This window comes from Oryctolagus cuniculus, chromosome X, assembly GCF_051225735.1.
Source record: "Oryctolagus cuniculus isolate XC-2025 breed Fujian yellow rabbit chromosome X, ASM5122573v1, whole genome shotgun sequence".
Lineage (NCBI taxonomy): Eukaryota > Metazoa > Chordata > Mammalia > Lagomorpha > Leporidae > Oryctolagus > Oryctolagus cuniculus.
The window spans coordinates 39908401-39921986 of record NC_142888.1 but is presented as its reverse complement, the minus strand read 5'-3'; positions in this window follow the sequence as shown (position 1 = coordinate 39921986).

Here is a 13586-nt window from a genome sequence, read left to right as displayed (position 1 = left end):
AAGTCAGTGAAACAAAATTTGCCTGTTTCTATCAGCCTCCTATTCAGCTATCCTCGAGTCCAGCCATGTAATGCAAGTCAACAGGGTGCCTCCCTTAAAGGAGATTTGCATCTCTTGAAATTCTCTTCCAGCACCCCATGGATAGGTTTGGGCCTCACACACCCAGCCAGGCCTTAAAAGTCTATCCAAGCTGGCACCGCGGCTCACTAGGCTAATCCTCCACCTTGCGGCGCACGCACACCAGGTTCTAGTCCCGGTCGGGGCGCCAGATTCTGTCCCGGTTGCACCTCTTCCAGGCCAGCTCTCTGCTGGGGCCAGGGAGTGCAGTGGAGGATGGCCCAAGTGCTTGGGCCCTGTACCCCATGGGAGACCAGGATAAGTACCTGGCTCCGGCCATCGGATCAGCACGGTGCACTGGCCGCAGTGCACTGGCCACGGCGGCCATGGGAAGGTGAACCAATGGCAAAAGGAAGACCTTTCTCTCTGTCTCTCTCTCTCACTGTCCACTCTGCCTGTCAAAAAAAAAAAAGTCTATCCAAATAGTATTAAGCTTAGAAAGCCCTCCCTGCCAGTTCCTAAAAACAGGGCTGTTAGTAACAGCTAACTCAGATAGTCCTGCACCTATTTGGACAGGTCCTCCCTGAGGACTTAAAGGGCCTATCTCTTGAGGGGGTGCACAATAATCCATAATGTAGATGGTTAAATGTAAATGATTTGTTGGTTTGTCTCTTTTCCCAGCCTGAGACTCTAGTCTTGTACATTGGCTTAACTTCTTAGCAAAACTAGCTACTAGGTATCCAGAGGAAAACAAAGCATTGCTAGTCCATTAGAGTGTTATTTAACCCTTATCCTCACCCCTGGGGAGAGAAAACCTGCCCCAGAGAGGATATGGTCCACGCAGCAAATTCCTACTTCTGCAAACTTCAGGCAGTCCCAGTTTTCTCTATCAGATTCCTAGATACAGGGAAACAGCACAGTTCCTAAACCAGGCTCTCGACAGGCAGTCAAAGCAGAGCCCCCTCCTTTGGGGGAAAGAGCAAACCACAGCCTTTGCTCAGCTGAAGGATGCTATGACTAAAGCCCCTGTGCTAGGACTGCCAAACCCAGGGAGACCCTCCCAGCTGTACATCACTGGGAGGCAGGGAGTCACCTTAGGAGGGTTAACTCAGGATCCAGGACCTGTTAGGCAACCTGTGGGCTACTTTTCTAAAACCTTAGACATGGTTGCACAAGGATGGCCTCACTGCCTAAAGACAATGGCAGCAGCTGCCTTGCTGACAGAGGATGTATCTAGAATTACAGTGGGACAAGATATCGCCCTTTATACCGCACATCAAATAAATTCTCTATTAGAGCAAAAGGACTCTCACTGGCTCACAGATAGTAAAATACTAAAATATCAGGTCCTCCTTCTAAAAACCCCTCAGGTAAAAATAAAGTGGTCCCCTCCACTCCTCTGCTGAGACTATAGACTTGATCTATGCCAGCAGAAGGGACCTAAAAGACAGCCCCCTGACTAACACAGATGAAGTTTGGTTCATAGATGGAATCAGATTTGTCAGACGGGATCTGCTTCTCAGGGTATGCAACAGTTATGGCATGGCACGTTATTGAAGCGTGCTCTGGCCCCAGGAAATTTTGCTCAGTTAGCAGAACTTATCACTTAACCAGAGCTCTAGAACTAGGTAAGGACACGAGAAAATAACTCTCAGGGGTCTATACAGCAAAAGGGAACTTACCTCGGGAAAGACTGGCAAATAGATTTTACACAAATGCCACTCTGTCAAGGCTATAGGTACCTGCTTGTACTTATAGACACCTTTACTGGATAGGTAGAAGCCTTCCCAACCAGAACTAAAAGAGCTCAGGAAGTGACCAAAACTCTCCTGAAGGAAGTTATTCCATGCTTTGGTCTCCCAAAATCTTTACAAAGTGACAATGGGTCTTCCTTCATCTCCCAGACTACATAAGGGATTTGTAAGGCCCTAGGAATAACCAGCCCCTTCACTCTGCATGGAGACCTCAGTCTTCTGGTAAGGTAGAGAGAGCCAACCAGACTCTATGGAAAACACCACAAGTATAAAAATGTGTGCTTGGTAAGGAAGGTTAAAAAGGAAATAGTGTTCTTGGTAATGAAAGTTAGAAGGAAAGAGTTTTTTAATAAGGAAAGGAAATGGTTTGTAAGAATGACTTTATCCTGATGGCTAGTTTACTCTAGGCTGGAATGGAAATGATGGAATGTTTCAAGTAAGTTGAAGAGGGTATGTGGAAGTCACAAAAGGTTATGAAAGAAAAAATATTGGACATGCTAACTGCTGCTCTGAGAGGTATCTGTGCCATGTTCCAGGAAGAATGTTGTCTCTGGGTCAGTCAGACTGGACAGGTACAAACCCAAATTTGTACTTTTCCTGGACAAACCCAAGCATCTCCAGGACCAGGCCAAGCAGGGCTGATTTCTGGCCTGACATCTGGTCATGGAAATCCTGGATATTTCCTCTCCTTGGCCCAATAACTTCTGTAATCTTGCTGCTTCTCTTTGAACCTTATGTTTTTAATGCCCTTGTTTGTTTTGTCTCTAACAGAATAAAAGCTGTCAAACTCCAAATGATCATCAGACAAGGCTTCCAGCCCATTCCATTGGACGACCTGAGCAGCCCTCTGGAACGAGCAGGACAGTCTTTCCAAGGCCACTGTTACACACCATAAGACAGAGAGCAAGAGGAAATACCCAAATCCTCCTCGACGTCCACATGCCAGGTTCGAAGAAGTTACAGAAAACGGAACTCCACCCATAATCCCAAAGAAGAATTTTGGATATTGCCTCTTGAGGGGGGAATGTTAGGTAGGAAGTCAGTTATGAGCTTATGCGTGTGTGACATAAAGGCCTAAAGAGAAGACATCTATGTCCAGCATATGCATCTGCTGACAATGTTTCAGGGGCAGCCCAGTATTCACATTCTGCCCTGCCCCCTTCTACCTGATAACCTGCCAGGTAGAGATCCCCGCCCCTTCTGCCTGACAAATCTTCCACAATCTCCCAGATGCAGCCCAATATCTGCATTTCAAACACCCTGCTCCGGATCCCCATTCTCTAGGGGGTCCTGCTCACCCTTCCTCTGAACCCAGGATGGCGCCAGCTAGGCTTCCTCCTGTCTTGATACCTTCAAGGGAAAACTCAGATAGGAGCTTCTTAATATTTACAGCCATAAAATCCTTTGTTTCAGGAGGAGATGTGTGAAGACAAAGACCCATCTCCTTAAAATCCCCGGCCTCAACTGGGCTGCGCACTTAGCACTCTGCCTCTCTGCTGAGCCACCCACCTGCCTGGCCAGGTGTGATCTCTCTACCATGTAACCTCACTCCTTTCTCCCCACCCCCCCCAGTCCAAGCAACTGCACTCTTTCCGACGTCCTGTCTGGAGAGGTGCCCATCCATTCTTATGGATGTACCTTCCCTAATAAACTTTGCTACTTTTACTTTCCACTACTCTGTATCACGCCTGAATTCTTTCTTGCACGAAGACAAGAACCCTGCATTTCTCCGGTAACACAAGGACTTGGGCCATCTTCTACTGCTTTCCCAGTCCATAGCAGAGAGGTGGATCAGAAGAGGAGTGGCCGGGACTAAAACTGGCGCCCATATGGGATGCAGGCACTTCAGGCCAGGGCGTTAACCCGCTGTGTCACAGCGCTGGCCCTGGAATTTGCTAATTTTCACTCAACAAACTCTTCGGCCAGGACTCTCCATCCTTTGTCCTGGAGGAGAGGGGGAGGTGAATAAACAGACTCCCTTAAAAACCTAGGGAGTCCAAACAGACTGTGCTCAGTCCTCTGTCTCTCAGCTGAGCCACCCACCTGGCCTGTCCAGGTGTATTCTCTCCATTCAACCATGTAACCTGGCTCTCCCCCAGTCCAAGTGACTGGGCACTCTCTGTCTGTCCCTTCCATTCTGAAGGATGCCCTGTCCCTAATAAAGCCATATCACTCTGCTTTCTTTCTCACGCCTGAATTCCTTCTTACATGAAGAAAAGAACCCCATGGCTTCCATGGCCTTCCCTCTGGTAAAATTTCAATGGGGAGAATACACCTGACAGGCCAGGTAGGCATCTCGGGAGAGACTGAGCATGTAGTTTGCATTCTGACTTGGATTTACCATCACATTAGGAGAAAACATTGGATACACTCTGCAAGACATTCGCATAGGCAAAGACTTCTTGGAAAAGACACCAGAAGCACAGGCAATCAAAGACAAAATTCACAAATGATATAACATCAAGATGAGAAGCTTCTGAACTGCAAAAGAAACACTCAGCAAAATGAAGAAGAAACTGACAGAATGGGATAAAATATTTGCAAACTACACAACTGATAAAGGGCTAATATCCAGAATATATAAAGAGCTCAAGAAATTCAACAAAAGCAAAGCAAACAATTCAATAAAGAAATGAGCAAAGGACTTAAACAGGCATTTTTCAAGAGAGGAAATTCAAATGGCCAATAGACACTTGCAAAAATGCTCACTTCACTAGCCATCAGGGAAATGCAAATCAAAACCACAAGATTCCACCTTATACCAGTTAGAATGGATAGCATACAGAAATCAACAAACAAATGCAGGAGAGGATGTGAGGGAGAACATACTCTGATTTACTGCTGGTGGGAATGTAAACTGGTACAACCACTGTGGAAGACAGTATAGAGATAACTCAGAAATCTGAATATAGACCTACCATAGGATTCAGTCAACACACTCCTCGGATTTTACCCAAACCAAAAGAGAGCAGTACATGAAAAAAATATCTGTACTTCCATGTTCATTATAGCACAATTCACAATAGCAAAGATATGGAATCAATCCAGATGTCCATCAACTAGTGACTAGATAAAGTGTGTATACACACACACACTACAGATTACTACTCACCTGTGGAAAAAAATGAAATATTGTCTTTTGCAACAAAATGAACACAACTGGAAAGTGTTATGCTTAGTGAAATAGTCCAGTCCCAAAAAGATAGATACCATATGTTTTCCATGAACTGAGGTAACTAATAGAGTACCTAAAATGTAATGTATTGGAGTGAAATGAACATTTTGAAATTCAGTGTTTGTTTTTTTTTTCTTTTTTCTTTTTTTTAACTTTTATTTACTGAATATAAATTTCCAAAGTACAGCTTATGGATTACAATGGCTTCCCCCCATAACGTCCCTCCCACCCAAAACCCTCCCCTCTCCCACTCCCTCTCCCCTTCCATTCACATCAAGATTCATTTTCAATTCTCTTTATCTACAGAAGATCAGTTTAGCATACATTAAGTAAAGATTTCAACAGTTTGCTCCCACACAGAAACATAAAGTGAAAAATAATAGATGATTTTTTAAATGATGATGAAATCAAATCAGACCTATTGTCATGTTTAATCCCAGTGAGAGTCAAGTTGGGAATTGATAATTTCTCCTTCTTTTTTTTTTACAGAAGATCAGTTTACTATACATTAAGTAAAGATTTCAACAGTTTGCACCCCCATAGAAACACAAAGTGAAATATACTGTTTGAGTACTCGTTATAGCAATAAGTCTCAATGTACAGCACACTAAGGACAGAGATCCTACATGAGGAGTAAGTGCACAGTGACTCCTGTTGTTGACTTTACAAATTGACACTCTTGTTTATGGCCTCAGTAATCTCCCCATGCTCCAGTCATGAGTTTCCAAGGCTATGGAAGCCCTCTGAGTTCTCCGACTCTTATCTTGTTTAGACAAGGTCATAGTCAAAGTGGAGGTTCTCTCCTCCCTTCAGAGAAAGATACCTCCTTCTTTGAAGACCTGTTCTTTCCACTGGGATCTCACTCACAGAGATCTTTCATTTACGTGGTTTGTTGTTGTGTTTTTTTTTTTTTTTTTTTTTTTTGCCTGAGTGTCTTGGCTTTCCATGCCTGAAATACTCTCATGGGCTTTTCAGCCAGATCCGAATGCCTTTAGGGCTGATTCTGAGGCCAGAGTGCTGTTTAGGACATCCGCCATTCTATGAGTCTGCTGAGTATCTCGCTTCCCATGTTGGATCACTCTCCCCTTTATTTATTCTATCAGTTAGTATTACCAGGTACTAGACTTGTTTATGTACTCCCTTTGACTCTTAGTCCTTTCATTATGATAAATTGTGAACTGAAGTTAATCACTTGGACTAGTGAGATGGCATTGGTACATGCCACCTTGATGGGATTGAATTGGAGTCCCCTGGTATGTTCCTAACTCTACCATTTGGGGCAAGTCAGCCTGAGCATGTCCCAAATTGTACATCTCTTCCCTCTCTTATTCCGACTCTTATGTTTAACAGGGATCACATTTCAGTTAAATTTCAACACTTAAGAATAACTGTGTATTAATTACAGAATTAAACCAGTCATATTAAGTAGAGCAGACAAAAAAACTACTAAGAGGGATAATGTATTAAGCTGTTCATTAACAGTCAGGGCTATGCTGATCAAGTCACTGTTTCCCATAGTGTCCATTTCACTTCAACAGGTTTCCTTTTTGGAGTTGACTCAGTTGTCACCAATCAGGGAGAACATATGATATTTGTCCCTTTGGGACTGGCTTATTTCACTCAGCATGATGTGTTCCAGATTCCTCCATTTTGTTGCAAATGACTGGATTTCGTTGTTTCTTACTGCGGTATAGTATTCTAAAGAGTACATATCCCATAATTTCTTTATCCAGTCTATTGTTGATGGGCATTTAGGTTGGTTCCAGGTCTTGGCTATTGTGAATTGTGCTACGATAAACATTAGGGTGCAGACCGCTTTTTTTGTTTGCCAATTTAAATTCCTTTGGGTAAATTCCAAGGAGTGGGATGGCTGGGTCGAACGGTAGGGTTATCTTCAGGTTTCTGAGGAATCTCCAGACTGACTTCCATAGTGGCTTGACCAGTTTGCATTACCACCAACAGTGGGTTAGTGTCCCTTTTCCCCACATCCTCGCCTGCATCTTTTTGTTGCTAGATTTCTGTATGTGAGCCATTCTAACCGGGATGAGGTGAAACCTCATTGTGGTTTTGATTTGCATTTCCCTGATTGCTAGTGGCCTTGAACATTTTTTCATGTGCCTGTTGGCCATTTGGATTTCCTCTTATGAAAAATGTCTATTGAGGTCCTTGGCCCATCTCTTAAGTGGGTTGTTGGTTTTGTTTTTGTGGAGTTTCTTGATCTCTTTGTAGATTCTGGTTATTAACCCTTTATCTGTTGCATAGTTTGCAAATATTTTTTCCCATTCTGTCGGTTGTCTCTTCACTCTCCTGACTGTTTCTTTTGCAGTGCAGAAACTTCTCAATTTGATGCAATCCCAATAGTTGATTTTGGCTTTGACTGCCTGTGCCTCCTGGATCTTTTCCAGAAATTCTTTGCCTGTGCCAATATCTTGAAGGGTTTCTCCAATGTTCTCTAATAACTTGATGGTGTCAGGTCATAGATTTAGGTCTTTAATCCATGTTGAGTGTATTTTTGTGTAAGGTGTAAGGTAGGGGTCTTGCTTCATGCTTCTGCACGTGGAAATCCAGTTTTCCCAGCACCATTTACTGAATAGACTGTCCTTGCTCCAGGAATTGTTTTTAGATCCTTGATCAAATATAAGTTGGCTGTAGATGTTTGGGTTGATTTCTGGTGTTTCTATTCTTTTCCATTGGTCTATCCATCTGTTTCTGTACCAGTACCATGCTGTTTTGATTACAACTGCCCTGTAGTATGTCCTGAAATCTGGCATTGTGATGCCTAAGGCTTTGTTTTTGTTGGACAAGATTGCTTTAGCTATTTGAGGTCTCTTGCGCCTCCATATGAATTTCAGCATCATTTTTTCTAGATCTGTTAAGAATGTCTTTGGTATCTTGATTGGGATTGCATTGAATCTATATATTGCTTTTGGGAGAATGGACATTTTGATGATGTTGGTTCTTCCAATCCATGAGCATGGAAGATTTTTCCATTTTTTGGTATCCTCTTCTATTTCTTTCTTCAAGAATTTTTAATTCTCATCATAGAGATCTTTAACGTCCTTGGTTAAGTTTATTCCAAGGTATTTGATTGTTTTTCTAGCTATTGTGAATGGGATTGATCTTAGCAGTTCTTTCTCAGCCATGGCATTGCTTGTGTATACAAAGGCTGTTGATTTTTGTGCATTGATTTTATATCCTGCCACTTTGCCAAACTCCTCTGTGAGTTCCAATAGTCTCTTAGTAGAGTACTTTGGATCCCCTAAATAAAGAATCATGTCATGTGCAAAGAGGGATACTTTGACTTCTTCCTTCTCAGTTTGTATTCCTTTAATTTCTTTTTCTTGTCTGATGGCTCTGGCTAAAACATCCAGAACTATGTTAAACAGAAGTGGTGAGAGTGGGCATCCCTGTCTGGTACCAGATCTCAGTGGAAATGCTTCCAACTTTTCCCCATTGAATAGGATGCTGGCTGTGGGCTTTTCATAAATTGCTTTGATTATATTGAGGAATGTTCCTTCTATACCCAATTTGCTTAGAGTTTTCATCATGAAACGGTGTTGAATTTTATCGAATGCTTTCTTTGCATCTATTGAGATAATCATATGGTTTTTCTTCTGCAGTCTGTTAATGTGGTGAATCACATTGATTGATTTGCGAATGTTGAACCATCCCTGCATACCAGGGATAAATCCCACTTGGTCTGGGTGGATGATTTTCCTGATGTGTTGTTGTATTCTATTGGCGAGAATTTTATTGAGGATTTTTGCGTCTATGTTCATCAGGGATATTGGTCTATAATTTTCTTTCAGTGCTGCATCTTTCTCTGGCTTAGGGATTAAGGTGATGCTGGTTTCATAGAAAGAATTTGGGGGGATTCCATCTTTTTTGATTGTTCTTAATAGTTTGAAAAGAAATGGAATTAGTTCTTCTTTAAATGTCTGGTAGAATTCAGCAATGAATCCATCTGGTCCTGGGCTTTTCTTTGTTGGGAGGGCCTTTATTACGGTTTCAATTTCTGTTTCAGTTATGGGTCTATTTAGGTTTTCTATGTCTTCCTGGTTCAATTTAGGTAGATTGCATGTGTCCAGGAATCTATCCATTTCTGATAGGTTTCCCTGTTTGCTGGCATACAAGTCCTTGTAGTAATTTCTGATGATTCTTTTTATTTCTGTGGTGTCTGTTGTTATGTTTCCTTTTTCATCTCTGATTTTATTGATTTGGGTCTTTTCTCTTCTTTTTTTAGTTAGTTGGGCCAATGTTTATTTTTTCATTTTTTTATTTTATTTTATTTTTTGTTCAGGAGGTAAGTAATACTGCAAGGCTGAGCAGAATGGATGGTATTTAGCTTCGCTGGCTTCTACCCAAAGAGTCTATGCAGGCTTGGTTTCTCCTGCGGACTCCCACTGGGTTGCCTAGGCTACTGAACTCTCCCCTTTTATTATGTATATCTCAGCTCTTTGTCTCTTGCTTGCCTTTGCAAGGTTGGCAGAGAGTGGAACTTGTCTGTACCAGTATGCCCCCACCTTTTTATTTATTTATTTATTTATTTATTTATTTATTTTTCCTTCTCTCCTGTAGTCTGTTGGACTTTCCTGCTTCCAAACCGCGTCCCTCTAAAATTCTGTCCGCCGTTTCCCCGCCAATGTCTCCGGTTACTGAGCTCACCTCCGCTTCCAGCGCTGATGTGTGGACTTGGAGCCCTGGGCGTCTCTCCTCTCCCCGCTGGTGTCTTTGTCACATAGACTCCCCTTCCCGCACTGACGCTCAGACTCTGCAGCTCCCGTGGTTTGGCTTCCGCGTGGTGGGCGACCCTGCTCTCCCAGTAGGTCCTTTGAGTCACAGCAAATAGCTCCGGAAGAGTTTCCTCTGCAATTTTTTGCTGATCCTTTTTCTGAGGCTACCGTAACTCCGCTTTTATTAAACTAAATTTTCCCGGACTATCGGTGCACGCCCTCACTATTCCGCCATCTTGGCTCCGCCCCCCCTCAGTGTTTGTTTATACCCCTTCTCTCTTCTTTTGAAGGACAGTGGTTTGTTGTTGTTGTTGTTGTTCATACAATTTTTTGAACACTTATACTTTGTGTAGAGTTAACTTTATGATCATTAAGTAAACTGAAAGTAGATCTTGGTAAAAATCAACAGTAGAAATGGGATAGGGAGGACGAAGGCTTGGAGCATGAGTTGGAGGGAGGGCAGTGTGTAAAATATTATGATTTTCCTAAATCTGGATATATGAAATACATGAAATATGTATAAATTAAATAACATTTTAAAAAATAATGAAATTCTGCCATTTGTTGCAAAATGGATGACATCATGTTTAGTGAAGTAAGCTGGACACAGAAAGATAAATACCACATGTTCCCCCTGTTACTGGAGAATGGCAGGGTCCTTGTCTTCACGCAAGAAAGAATTCAGGCGTGAGAAAGAGAGTAAGTGGAAAGCAAATAGCAAGGTTTATTAGGGCAGGGACATCTGTAAGAACAGATGGGCACCTCCTCAGACAGAACCTGAGAGAGAGTGCCCAGTTGCTCAGACCGGGGGAGAGCGAGGTTACAGGATTGAGTGGAGAGAATACACCTGGGCAGGTCAAGGGGGCAACTCAGCAGAGAGGCAGAGGGCTGAGTACACAGTCTGGTTGAGGCCGGGCGTTTTTAAGGGGATGGGTCTTTGTCTTCGCACATCTTCTCCTCCTGGAACAAAGGACTTTTTGGATGTAAATACTAAAAATTCCTTTCTGAGTTTTCCCCCTGAAGTTATCAGATAGGAGGAATCCTGGAAGGCACCACCCCGGTTAGAGGAAGGATGAGCAGGACACCCTGGAAGGTCGGGATCTGGGCAGGATATTTGAAATGAAGATACTGGGCTGCACCTGGAAAATTATCAGGCAGAAGGGGCGGGGACCCCCATCTAGCAGGTTATTGGGTAGAAGGGGCAGGGCAGGATGTATATACCGGGCTACCCCTGGAAGGTTATCGGGATGACTTTGAGATGCATATGCTGGACATAGATGTCTTCTTAGGCCTTTGTCACACACACATAAGCTCATATCTGACTTCCTACCTAACGCTCCCTTATATGTGTGAGCTAAAATTAAAGAAGTAAAAAAAGAACAAAAAAAAAAGGAAGAAATGCCTTTGTACATCAGTAATGATGCAAATATAATTTCACCAAACTTTGTTTTATACCTTTGTCAAACCAATGGTTAAGAATGCTATACTACTATAGTTTCAATTATCTATGATTATTTTAAATTTTACTGTATATGGGTGAAATGGTCATCTTTACATTTGACTGTTTATAGCACTTGCCTGTATTCCTGCTACAGTAGGATCTTTTTACTTTTTCGTTGTTGTTCTTTATTTGATGGATCATTAAGCCATTGACTTTAATGTAAATTAAAAATGTTATCTCAAAAACTAGAAAAAGAAAGAAAGAAAGAAGGAAAGAAAGAAAGGAAAAATAAAGGAAGGAGGAAGTAGGAAGGGAAGATCATTATATTCTTTGAATTGTATCTGTGTACTATATTCAAAATATCAAAAGCAAACATTTAAGCATTAAGTCAAAATATCTATGATTATCAAAGAATCATAAATAAATAAAATGTTGCATAGGAGAATCTTTTGATGAATGTGATTTGAAACTATTTTCTCTGATTTTCTGGGTTGTCTTTTCACTTTCTTGATTCTATCCAATTTATGTATTTATGTTGTGTGTTACCTGTGGTTTTGCTGTCATATATTTAGATAGGAAGTTAGAAATAGCCTATGTGTGTGAGGGGCCTGAAGAAAACAAAAGTTTCTTTGGAGAAGAATGTAACAACCTCAGAAACACACCTTGGAAGCAGCCCAGTATTTTACACTACAAAGTACTGCCTATATCCGGATGACTTTACAGGTGGTCTCAGCTTTCTCCCACAAGGAAAGCTACCAAGGAGAATCCTCTCTGCTCAGCACTAATGGGCTACCTGGCTGGATAACACTGGGCAATAAAACCTTCACAGTCTTTCTCCAATGAAGGCACCCTAGGGAAAGCTCTTCTACCCAGTGCCAAGTGAGATATCCACTAAATGAGATAATAGCACTGAGTAATGGAATCTTGGGAGGCATGTTACCTAATTCACACTCCTTTGTCCTGGAGAACAGGGGTAGGGGAAGGAGAAACAGCAGAAATAACTGGACTCCTTTGCCTTATAAGCCCCAGTCTGAATGCAAACTGTGTGCTCAGATCTCAGGTCTCTGAGCCTCCCATCTGGCCTGTCAGGTGTATTCTCTCTATTAAACCATGTAACTTTGCTTTCTCCAGCCTGAATGACTGGGTATTTTCTCTCAGATTCAATCTGGGGAAGGCCCATCCATTCTGATGGATGCCTTAATCCATTAAACCTTGTTACCTTGCTTACCACTCCTCACTATCTCATCTCTGAGTTCTTTCTTTCACCAAGACAAAAACCTATCCCACCCATCTCTGCTAATAATATGTAAGAAATATTTGTCAAATCCAAGGTTATGAAGCTATATCTCTATGTTTTCTTATAAGAAATTTATGTTTGTAGGTCCTATATTTATGTCTTTGACCCAGTTTTAGTTATTTACTATATATTGTGTGATGATAACTGAATGCATTATTTTTCCCATAGATATCTAGTTATCATAGCACTTTTTATTGAAAAGATAATTCTTGGCACATTTAACTGTCTCAGCACATTTATTAATAATTTACTGTAGAGCCGGCGCCGTGGCTCAATAGGCTAATCCTCCACCTTGCGGCGCCGGCACACCGGGTTCTAGTCCCGGTCGGGGCGCCGGATTCTGTCCCGGTTGCCCCTCTTCCAGGCCAGCTCTCTGCTATGGCCAGGGAGTGCAGTGGAGGATGGCCCAGGTGCTTGGGCCCTGCACCCCATGGGAGATCAGGAAAAGCACCTGGATCCTGGCTCCTGCCATCGGATCAGCACGGTGCGCCGGCTGCAGCGGCGGCCATTGGAGGGTGAACCAACGGCAAAGGAAGACCTTTCTCTCTGTCTCTCTCTCTCTCACTGTCCACTCTGCCTGTCAAAAATAAAAAAAAAAAAAATAATTTACTGTAAATATGGACTTACTTCTGGGCTCTAAATTCTATGTCACTTCTCTCTATACATCTATACCAATACCACATATTTTTTAATCCTATAGCTTTGTGGTAAGGTTTGAAATTGGGAAGTGTAAGTTCCTGAAAAATGTTCTTTTAAAAGATTGTTTTGTTTCATGTGAATTTTAGGAATTGACCTTTTCTTACCTGAAAAAAAAAGAACATTGGGATTTTCATAGAGGTTACATTGAATCTGTGAATAAACTTGGGGAAGAATTGTCTTTTAAACAATACTGTCTTTCAGGACGTAAATATGAAATTTCCCATGAATATTGAATATCTGTCATCTTTCAATTATTTCAACTGTTTTATTTAAATGTTTTTCTAAGTTATGTTATTTTTGATGCTATTGTAAATGGGACTATTTACTGTAATATTGTGCAATATATATTTGATATTTATTCTCCTTTTCTGGTGCACATCTCTTAAAACTATTGAAATTTCTTGAGTGTTTTTTTGGATGCTAAAGAGAT